The sequence below is a fragment of the Poeciliopsis prolifica genome, unplaced genomic scaffold, assembly GCF_027474105.1.
Source record: "Poeciliopsis prolifica strain line A6 unplaced genomic scaffold, Auburn_PproV2 SCAFFOLD063, whole genome shotgun sequence".
Classification (NCBI taxonomy): Eukaryota; Metazoa; Chordata; class Actinopteri; order Cyprinodontiformes; family Poeciliidae; genus Poeciliopsis; species Poeciliopsis prolifica.
Genome location: NW_026562438.1, coordinates 172,691 through 184,841, shown reverse-complemented (window position 1 = coordinate 184,841; position 12,151 = coordinate 172,691). Strand labels below are relative to the sequence as shown.

The 12,151-nt window shown below is 39.1% G+C and overlaps 1 pseudogene; it reads right to left on the bottom strand.

Moving 5' to 3' along the window:
• The window catches only part of LOC129379993 (uncharacterized), an 18,668-nt pseudogene extending 6,517 nt beyond the window's left edge, over positions 1–12,151 (bottom strand).

The window sequence follows — 12,151 nt, the reverse complement described above, 5'->3', positions numbered from 1 at the left end:
TCCTCTCTGTCTGGGGTCACCTCCTCTCTCTCTGGGGTCACCTCCTCTCTGTCTGGGGTCACCTCCTCTCTCTCTGGGGTCACCTCCTCTCTGTCTGGGGTCACCTCTTCTCTCTCTGGGGTCACCGCCTCTCTCTCTGGGGTCACCTCCTCTCTCTCTGGGGTCACCTCTTCTCTCTCTGGGGTCACCTCTTCTCTCTCTGGGGTCACCTCCTCTCTCTCTGGGGTCACCTCTTCTCTCTCTGGGGTCACCTCCTCTCTGTCTGGGGTCACCTCCTCTCTGTCTGGGGTCACCTCCTCTCTCTCTGGGGTCACCTCCTCTCTGTCTGGGGTCACCTCCTCTCTCTCTGGGGTCACCTCCTCTCTCTCTGGGGTCACCTCCTCTCTCTCTGGGGTCACCTCCTCTCTGTCTGGGGTCACCTCTTCTCGCTCTGGGGTCACCTCCTCTCTCTCTGGGGTCACCTCCTCTCTCTCTGGGGTCACCTCCTCTCTCTGGGGTCACCTCCTCTCTCTCTGGGGTCACCTCCTCTCTCTCTGGGGTCACCTCCTCTCTCTCTGGGGTCACCTCTTCTCTCTCTCGATTCGCTTGGTTCAGCTTCACCATCTTTCTTTCTTCTATCAGGTGCGTTTTTACTCCTTTAAGGTCTTTAATCCTTCCCTGCTGCTCTCTCATGTTTACATTCACTATAAAAACACACAAATTAGTCAGAAAGTCAGTGAATCTGTCTGCATCACAGAAGTATTTTCAGTTTCTCTCTCAGGCCCTTTCAGGATATCAGACAGTTTGCCGTAGGATAGAACAAGAAGACATTTAACTGAGTTTAGTATTTCATTAAGTTATTTTTGGGGCTGCCTCGCAGTTCCACTGCTGCCTTGCAGCAATAAGGTCCTGAATTCCTGGTGTCGGGATCTTGGGTTGCTAGTTTGTTTTGTTCTGTGTTTCTTAGTTTTTTCTATTAGTTCTGCATTGTTTCTACTTATATTTCAGTTAGTTTTTAGTGATTCTAGTTAGTGTGTTTAGTCCTTTTCTTAGTAATGGTGCGTTTAGACGCTTCCGGTTCGACATTTGCACTTTGACTGCAGAGGCTTGACATTCATCAGATGCGTTGGATGCGTTGGATGTGTTGGTTGGATGCGTTGGATGTGTTGGTTGGATGCGTTGGATGTGTTGGTTGGATGCGTTGGATGTGTTGGTTGGATGCGTTGGATGCGCTGCAACGGCCCTCGATGTGCCTCCACATTGACTTTGAATGTAAACCAGACACGTTTGGTGTGAACGCGTCATTCCTCTTATTTTATTGTCTCTTAAGTCTTTATTCTTTAGTGCTACGTTTATTATATAATGCCCTGTGATACTCTCCTCTACCCTGCACACAGTTTCTAATCAGCCATGAGTTTCTTGTTCAGGAAACAGTAGCAGCTGTTTTTCCAGTTGCAGCGTCTTCCAATCCATGGCTTCTTGGTTCTGACCGGAACCAAGGAGCTACTCTAAAAGCTACTCTAAAAGCTACTCTAAAAGCTATTTAAAATGTATTGTATTGAAATGAAACTCACTGTAGACGATATATCCAGCTACCAGGATAGAAGAAATCCACAAACACCCCAAAAACAGACAAGAGTTGCAGAGTTCTGATCTTTCTTCTTGTGCTTCGCCTGAAAGGAACAATGAACTTGTTAAGGTATAAAAGTTATAATTCATCAGAACTGTGCCGATAGTCGCTCCATCATATCAAACACAAAGGCTGGGACGGCTATCTGGGACAGTGTTTACTGATAAAAACACACACGCTCATAGCTACAAACACAGCCCTCCTGCTGGGCCCCTCCTCTTGCAGCCTGGTTCAGATGTGATGCGTGAGGTGGCTGCCGGTCACTTGGGCAGACTGAGTGGGTTTCAGCTGGTTTCCCACATTGTGCACTGAACCTTATGAGAGCCATTAACTACAAGTCTGCATCAAGCTCTAGTAGTGAGGCCTTTGAATATAATATCCCTTTTCTTCTCTTGTCTTCTTGTTACTTTAACCAGAAGTGAAGCAAAACAGGTGGCAGAATAAACACCAGTAGAATAAAGAGCTGTGCAACTGTGTTCATAATGTCTGACAGCCTCTCGTTCTTGGACGATCGATACTGTGTGACAGAGCAAGAACTCTCTCAGGGTCAACATCTCGGATTGGCACCTGAGTGTACGGATTTGTTTTCCTTGGGAATATTTTGTCAAATATTCAAAATGTATCAGGTACTTCTACAATAGCTGTTAAATAGATTTTGTTTGTATTAATGGTCATTACTCAACTACGTACTGATTACTGTTGCAAAAGGAAAGTGGTGTGCACCGATTGCAGTTCTCTGGCCGATCACTGATTTTTGATAGACACAACTCAGTGCAGCTCAAATGTTTTACAGTGTGGGTGTTAATGTTACCTGTTAGTCTTCATAAAGCATGTATTGAGTCACTTACGGCTGTCATTGTGTGTAGAAGTGGAGTCATTGTCCCCGCTGTTCTTCATCCTTTAGAAAGAAAACGAGGATTAGAAAAGGTAAGTATCTTTTGTTTGAAGCTGAAGCTCATCGGAAAGCAGGCGGGTTCCTCTCCCCCTCGTCAGGATCCTCAGAATCTGCTTCTGTAAAAACCTTTCTTATCAAGCAGCTGAGTGGCAGTGTCTCGTCGACGTTTCTGCAGTTCTCCTGCTCTTAATGTATCAATGTATTTCATTATCTTTGCTCTTGTGCAAGAGACTTTCATTTAAAAAGCTCGACCTGATGCCTCCTATGGTGAGCAGCCCCGTTACATTAACTCCGTCCTATTTTCTTCATAAAAACGCGCGGATGTAGAAAGCGTCAAGGTGTGTAGCAGGCAACCAGGACAGCGGCTGGTTGTCCTGGCAACAGACCGGGACCTTTCAGATTAAAGTTACCTTTAGTGTTAAATATCTTCCGGATATTGGTGAAAATACGGAAAAGTCGGTTCAATATGGAATGCAACCTAATTAAGTACCAAATAAAGGACGATTCCGCATTTTTCGGGACGGCTGGCAACCCGAGAAATGACTCAGGTGTTCCTGGGAGACATATTCTACGATGACGTCACAGTTGAGCTGTCCTGCATTTTGGAAGTGCTAAGTTGTCAAGCGCCTCCAAAATGCTAACTGCCGTTAGCATTCAAGCTAGGGCAGTGAACAGTCACTTATAAATATCTCAGAATATAATTGACGTTGATAAAATGCTGTCCTGAACTTATTCACACTTCTAACAACAATGTCTATCTCTCAGTTCTTCACGTGACTCACCTGTGAAAACAGAAACCAGCCTCTTCTACGCCCTCTAGGTCAACCGATCGCTCGGTCGCGCTCTATTTAATGTCGGACTCGCTGCACACTCGGCGGATATACACAACGTACGCGCTCTTTTCGAAACGTTCTTCGGTCCCGGCTGCGGCGGACCGTTATTCCTTTTAAAGCTAAAACTGATCAAATGTGTAATTTATGGTAGTAAAATCATTTTCTGCAGGGCGACAAGGGAGACAAAATAATGAACCAACAAAATGATTTTTCATATTTTATTAGACAAAAAAACAAGCGTGCAATGGTTCATTACTAAAGTAAATACAAATCTTAAAACATAATAACTACAAAAGCAACAAATACATGAGAAATGATTGAATGTGTAGCATTTTATAAGTGTACTGCATTAAAAATAATTATTTACTCTAATGAGCAAAGTTAAAGGCTATCAATGCAAAATAATATGTTGCTTAATGTGAAGAAGTTCTAGTTTTAATAAGCTCTTCCTAATGAAACACAAACATAATCACAATGGTAAAATAATCTCTATACATATATGTATAAATTATGATGGGCATATGACATCATAATTTATACCAAAAGTTACTGAAGAAAAGCAGTGTGTGATAAAAGTATTGTAAGGTAGATTTCTGGAAGTGGCATACATCAGGGATCTATACTTGGTCCAAAACATGAAGAGAGCTGAAACCAGATTCCTGTGGATTCCAAAAAACCATGACAGGCTTTATTCCTGCAGGAATCCTGCTACATGAACCCGGAAAGAGCTTTACGCTCACAGATAAATTTGTTTGCAAAACCATCATCTGCTTTGCCTCAGCTTTCTGTGGGTTTTCTCTTCCCCTGATCCCCTGGGATCAGCAGCGCTTTTGGACATGAAGTACAGAGATGCTCCTTCACCCAGAACCTTTACAACAGAAACATGAACCTCAGAACAAAATAAAATCTCAGCTGTTGATATCGAACTGATAACATCAGTATCATATTAAATCAACAAAAATTGCTTGTGCTTGCAAGACTGGATTGTAAATATCTAAATATTGTTGTTTTTACAGTTACATCTAAAACTATTCAGACCCGTCCCACAAACAGAGATTAAATAATCCATCCTGAGGACTTTGACTCTTCATTTACTTTGAACTGAATTCAACTGAAGTCGGATTAAACATACAGCACATGTTAGAGTGGAAATCAGATTGAAACCACATCAGCAGCCATTCTGATCATCATCGTTTCTTTCAGGTCGAGCAGAAGAGGAAGCATCAACACTCTGTCTCTGCTCTCTGGTGCTGCTGTGTTTTATGATGTTTTCTGCACTCATAGCTGCAAGAATTGTCCTCACCATGCAGAGTGAGTTCCACTTCAACAAAACAAAATCTATATAGCTTCCTGTAGGTGGGAGGAGTTGTGACCATTAGTGAGGGACGCCGAAATGACGCCCTGAGTCAGTTTGGCTTAATGCTGCCCAGTTTAAACCCACCGAGACGTTAAAGTTTCAGAAGAAGAGAAAACTGTGATATCCTGAAAGACAAACTGAAAATGTTGATGCTTCTCTGACATGGACAGATTCACTGACTTTCTGACTTGTTTTTTCTTGTTTGTACAGTTGATGTGATGATGATCAAGCAGCAGGAAACTATCAATAATGTTATCAGAAAAAGCCACCTGGAAATGTGCTGGTTCATAGAGGAAGAAACTAAAATGTTTCAGTTACATTTTTGTTTTGTTTGATTCTTACCCAAGAGTGTCTCTTCGTCCGTCAACCCAGATCCAGACGTTGTTAGTTTGCTGTAATCCCATCCAGTATCCGTGGTGTTTGTCATAGTAGAATTTGATGTGATTGCTGACAAATTCCTGTTAGCAGATCATCTTTTATAAACCTTCTTATGTCAAGCCATCAGTTTTACACAAAACCTTCCAGATTTGTTTCTAATTCTTATATTAGTGTATCGGTGGTGTCAGATTTTACCTGCTCCTCCAGATCATCAATAACAACCAAATCTGCATGTTTGTCCTGACAGAACGCTCGACTTCTTGTCCAGGTCAGCCAAGGATGCATATTGTAAAATAAGTAGCATTTTCCCTGGAAGAGAATCCAATCTTTCTTGCACAATTTCCACTCTGGAGTCATTACACAAGAGGAAAAAGCAGAAAGAAGTGAAACTTTGGCAAAATAAAATAAACAAACAGAAAAAAAACAATATATATGTGAATATATGTAATGTTTCAGGCGTCAAAATTAGTCAAAAGTTTTCAGAATTGGACTGAAATTCAACAGTATTGGAAGGCAATTAAGTGAGGTTACTATTCAAATTAGAAGTGGCGTACCACAGGACTCTGCACGCAAAATAAAAACAATATTGTTTGGCATAAAAAAGCCAATAAATCTGTTGCTAATAAATCCTTTTGTCTCCGCTCAGTTTGCCCTGGCAGGTGTAAAAGTAAACCTGCGATAACAATGATCAGGTATGTCTTGAAAACCACTTTATAAGCACATACTGAAAAAAACAAAAAAACAAAATAACTAATCCAGAAATTTAAAGTTAATGTAGGAAACTAATGACCTTTATTAGCCATGAAGTCTGTTGCTGGAATGTTTTCATATTTCAGGATGAGTCCCAGTGTCCCGTTCAGCTCTTTGTTCTGTTTCTCCATCATTTTTCGTTCTTCAATCAGTCGCTCGTTTTCTGTGTGTCACAGAACCTACAGACCCATTTGGGTCTGTAGGTTCCCAAATGGAACCTACAGACCCTGTAGGTTCCATTTGGGAACCTGTAGGTTCTGGTCGACTCCGCATCTCCAGAATCAGAACCACACATTGCAGAGGCGGCATTGCATTTTTATTCTTCACTAATCTGGAAAAAACTTCCAGAAAATGTGAAAAAAGTTGAAACCCTGAGTTAATTTCAACCAAGGTGAAAACATACAGTGTAGAGTTGAATCTTCTACTTATAACTGAAACGTCATTAATTTTAGTCAGTACTCCAAATCATATTAACTTTCCTTTGTTATGTCTGCATTGTAACTACTCTCCTTTTTATGTTGTCTTTGTGTAAATAACTTTGAATTGTTGCTGAAATGTGCTGTAACTAAACCTGGCTTGCTGAGATAAAAACAATCCCCATCACATCACATTTGAATGTTCTGTGAAATCTGTAATTTATGTGTAGTCACTTACTTTCTGAAGGTTTTCCATTTTTGATATTCACATTAGAATAACAGTCGTCATCCACTTTGCTCTTCATTCTTCACACAGAAAATAGTAAAGATTTAAACATGAGAAAAATGTCCAGCAGCTGCTGGAGCGATCTCAGCATGACAGCTGGACGGCTTCCTCTTCCTCTTCCTCTTGTTAAACCTCTGAGTGTGAAGCGGGATGAATGCAGCATGTCACCACACATGCTGCCGTGATGATTCACCACTGCAACAGTTTGCAGTGAGTCGGGAGCAGTCGCACGTTCATTTGAAGCAGTTTGAGCTCAAGGTAATTAAATATCCAAAAAGCTTCTACCACATGTGAATAACCGTAGAATCAGCTCCTGCTTGCATGTTTCCAAAATTACCCCCATATAACAATAAAGATGCAATTTATTTAAAGCTGCACTATGTAACTAAAGATAATCATTGAAAAAAAAAAAACGGCTCTTCATGTCTGATTAAATGCACCAAAACAACCAATCAGAGCCTAAAACCGTTAAATAATACCTGGGGTTAAAGAGCAGCTGGCAGGAAGAGAAACAGGATGAACCTCTGGAATTATTTTACTGTTGTAGACAAAAAAAAAAAAATAAAAAAATTCCAAGCATAATTTTAAAAATAGTAATTTATTACTGAAGCAACAGCAAGCCTGATGAGATGTATATTTTAACATCGATATGAGGTTATAGGAAATGGAGACAGTTTAAAAATGTTCAGCATTCTTTTAACAGCCCTTAAAAGATGGCTTTGTATTTTTTAATTATGACATTTATCAAAAATATATGAACAAAATTAATTATAGTTGAAACCAGAAGTTTACATACAATGTAAAGAATACTGTTTGATTCTCCACATGAAGATTGCCTGACAAAAATCTCCCTAATTATTCTGGTTGCAGGAAATATTTTGGTCATCATAAAAGACCAAAAGAGGAAAAGTTGATTTTGGTTTCACATCAGACAGAGTGAAAAAAATGCATGTGTATTTTTATAGTGTAAATTTCTGGAGTTTAAAAGAAAAGAGTTAAATGGACCAAATAACAGCTTCATGCTCACAGATGAATTTGTTCTCAAACTTCCCATCTGCTTTGTCCCAGCTCTCTGTCAGATTTCTGTTTGGGATCAGAAGTGCAAATGGACGTGACAAACTGAACGTCTTCTTGTTCCAGAACCTTTAAAACAGAATAGTGGACCTCATTTAGCAGCGAACTGACATCAAACTGATAACAACTGTCAGAAACTAAACATTTTATCACAATATCAATGAAAACACAAGAATTAAATGTATTGAAGATCAGATTGTACACATTTAAATGTTCTTGTTTTTACAGCTGCATCAAAAAATATTCTACACCAAAAACAAATCAGGTTTTTGGCAAAATATCCTCAGGACAGACTGAGGACTGAAGGTCTCCATGCCTGAACTCAATCACCTTCAGCACCACTGACCCAAAGGCACAAGAAAACCCAGCTGCAGTTTGCTCTTAGCGATATTAGGAGGATGAAGAACGGTTTTGTTTTTCTGAACTTCTTGAGTCTGATCAGACGTCTGAAGCTCATGCTGAAAAGAACACCCTGCCCACTGTGAAGCACGGCGGGGACCCAATGATGCTCTGGGGCCGCTTCCCTTCCTCTGGAAACTTGCAGAGTGTGGAGGTCAAGATGGAGTCAATCAGGATATCCTGGGAGAAACTGTCCTGCTGTCTGAGGACGAATGAAGCTTGAGGAAACCCAGTAAGCTTTGACATCATTGGACGTCCAAACAGAACAATGAACCCAAACATATCTCACAGTCCACCAAGGTTTGGTTTAGAAGAAGTCCTGGAGATCCTGGAGTTGTTGTCACTCAGTATATTTAACTCTTACAAGTTTGTGGAAAATATATTTACATTTGACCAAAGTATGTATATTTTTAGAGAATAGTTCTTACCCAAGAGTGTCTACATGTCCATCCACCCAGATCCAGGTGTTGTTAACTTCTCGTAATCCTAGTATCCGTGGTCTTTGTCATGGTAGTATTTGGTGTGATTGCTGACAAATTTCTGTCAGCAGATTATTTAAAATTTTTATAAACCTTCTTATTTCAACCCATCAATTTGTTTTAAATTCTTGTGTTAGTGTATTAATGGTGTCAGATTTTACCTGCTCCTCCAGATCATCAATAACAACCAAATCTGATTGTTTTTCCTGACAGAACGCTCGACTTTGTTCCCAGGTCTTCCAAGGAGATGATTGTTCAAAAAAAAAGTAGCATTTTCCCTGGAAGGGAATCCAGTCTGTCCGGCACGGTTTACACACTGCACACATGAGACAAGAGGAAAAAGCAGAAAGGATCAAAACTTTGATAAAATAATATGAAACAGAAACAAAAATGAGGACATCAAGCAAAGACATCAGGGCTACATTGCAATTCTGTAATATTAGAAGGTGATTAGATTGATCTACCTATTGAGTTCAAAGTGGCGTACCACAGGGCTCTATCCTCAGTTCACTTCTAATAAAAACAAAAATTGTTTGAAATCAAAGCTTCACTGTAAAGCTGTTGCTAATGAATGAATTTTACTGACAAGAGAGCTTAAGGGATTTTACCTAACAGTCAGGTTTGTTTTAAACAACTGTTTATAACGAAGATTTGTTTTTAAAGTTAGAATGATCCAGAGTTTAAAGTTGGTTTAGAACATTAATCACCTTTGTTAGAACAGTAGTCTTTTACAGGAAAGTTGTCAAACTTCTGGATGAATCCCAGAGTCTTGTTCAGGTCGTCTCTCTCTCGGCTCAGCTCCTTGTTTTTGTTCTGCATTATTTTATTTTCCTCAGTCACTCGCGCTTTTTCTTTGATTAGGTTATTGATTTCTGTCTGCTGCGTGGTCATCTTCGTGCTCACTGTGAAAACATAAATTAGTCAGAAAGTCTGTCTGCATCAGAGAAGCTTCAACACATGACATTTCTCTCTCAGGACATCAGAAAGTATTTTAAGTATCAGAAGACAATCGGCTTTATTGGCCAAATTAAGGAACAAACAAGGAATTTGACTTTAGGTTTCAAGACTGAAGTTCAGTCATAAACCGTAAATACATAAACTTTAGAGGACAAAAGGACAAAGCAACAATACGTTTATCTGTTTTAAGAAAATGTCTTGCTTTATAAGAAAAGGTGGCGGAGACAGTTCATATTTGATTTAACTGTATTTGATTTAGCTGAAGCAATTCCAGAGTTTGAACCCCAACATAAAGTCTGTAAGAGCCAAAAATGTAGTTTTGTAATATTGTTCATTATTGTGCAGGAAGGATTATCGTGTACTTTTTGTATATTTAGATATTTTCTGAACAATAAAACTTTCTTTTATTTTTGTGCAACACCGCCATCTAGTGGAAGTAACTGAAACTTCATATGAAATGTGTTGCGTGACAGGAGGTCAGGAAGAAAACGTAGTGACGTATTCAGTTTGGCTCCATCCAGGCTTTTTTCAATAGTTATAAGTGTAAAGCCGAGCTGAAATCTGCTCAAAGAGAAGGTGAAGTTCACTGTTAGTCTTTGTGTGGATTATTTGGATCAGAAACGCTCCAGCTGAACACCAGGAGAAGGTAGCAGGTTCTCATGTTTGTGTGGATATTCTCCAGGTACTCCAACTTTCTTTCATAGTGCAAAACATTTCTCTTTACCCCTGTAGCTGCGTTTCCAATATAAATGTGTGCAAATCTTTGCTGTTAATATCAAATTTCGCAGTTTGCACTATTTCCATTAAATAAGATTTAAAATTAAAATCACATGAATAAGCCTGCTCACCCAATAAGTTATTAAAAATTACGGCAGCAGTAAATGTAAACAAATAAATGAGATATGTTCATTTATCAGCCATCAGAGGAGACGTTGGCGTCTTATTTAGGCGCTGGAGACACAAACTCCTTATGCTTGGCAGCAGCTACGATTTGGGGAGAGAACTTTGGATTTGTTTAATTGACATATCAAACTTTTTATGAATTATAATCCTATTACAGCTCTGGTGGAGCCAGCTGTCAAAACAAGCAAGCAAATAAAAACAAACCATCATCCTACCACTTTCTTTGTTGTTTCCGCCAGTAGTAACATCATTGCAGTTTTGCAAAATGCCTATATTAATATATGACCAAAAAGACCCAAAACATTTTAATCTAAGTTTCTGTTTCCATTAAGCAATTTTTTATTTATGTAATGTAAACACAGCTACTGTTGCCCTGTGATGATATACTTGAATTACATTATTTATCATATTAGTACGGATATTTACACATTGCATTTTTTGTTGTTTGCAAATGTTTTTTTACTTGATTTCAGTCTTAAGTCTTTACTTATGCAGCATCATTTTTAGTGAAAAACTAAACGCATAAGCCCTGAACATGCTTTGTACAGGAAGCTAAATGAGGTTTATTTTTTATTGAGGTGAAACTGACTGTAGACGATGATGGTGATGCTCACGACCAGCAGGACACAGAGAATCCCCAAACACACCAGCGTCAGACGAGAGTGGCAGAGCGCCGCTGTTCCCTCTTTCTCCTGGCCTGGCAGGAGCAATGAAAGGCACATTAATAACTTTAACATGGTTAATATTGAGGTTTTCAACAGCGTTTATTTTTGTCTGCTGTAGGAAAAGTGTTACATTCAAGAACTCGCTAATAAGATTTAAACTCTTTGATTGAACGTTTTGACTCAAAGTAAGATCACAAGTAAATGTTTTAACCGTAAACGATGGTTTTAACATTCCTTCCTTCATAGGAAGATGCTTCATCTTCCTATGAGATACATGTTTTACTCTACTTTTTTAATTTAATTTTATCCATTTTAAAACCTAACGTGACACAGTGTATGTTTTGTATGGAGGCCCTGAAGTGCAAAACAAATCACACAACTACAAAATAAAGAAATCACAAAACATTAACTAAAGACAATTACAATGAAAATAAAGCAGACAACCTCATCATACTTTTAGTTTGTTTAAATACTTCGCATTTTGTGGCAGTAACTTTGTACCCTTTCTTAAACTTCTTCTTCCTCTTCTTTTTGTTCTCTTTTTCATTGTATAATCTTGATATTAATAATAAAACTTTATTAATCCCATAAGGAAATTGAGGTAGTCTGTCTGTAGCTCACATCAATTCTTATCCACACAACATTAAAAATCCTTAAAAGGTCCTGTTACTGCTACTATTTGCACATTTAGTAACAAATCCTGCAAGTTGTGGGCTGGTGTCACTTTGCAGGAGTTTTAATGTTTTCCCTGTGCAGCCTGGGTTCCCTCCATTGCTCGGTAAACTCATCTCTGTAATTGACGGATGGATTATAGTTTTACCTACTTGTTTGAGCAGGAGCAGCTTTCTTTATATTCACTTCAGAGTAAACGGTTGGATCCTCCTGAGTGTCTGAAGCACAGAAACAGCAGATGATTCACTTCATCCAAATTATAAGGCACAAAATACTGAATGATTTCTTTTGTATAAGAGATTTCACTGATAAAACATGATAAAGGCTTTTTACATGTGATGTAATAAAAGTCCAGTTTAACTTTCTACAGCAATGTTGCCTCCTAAACCTCATGAAATGGTCTCTTACCTGTCGGAGAAGGTTTGCTACTTTTGATATTGACTGTAGAATAGCAGACTTCGTCCCCGTTGTTCTCCAT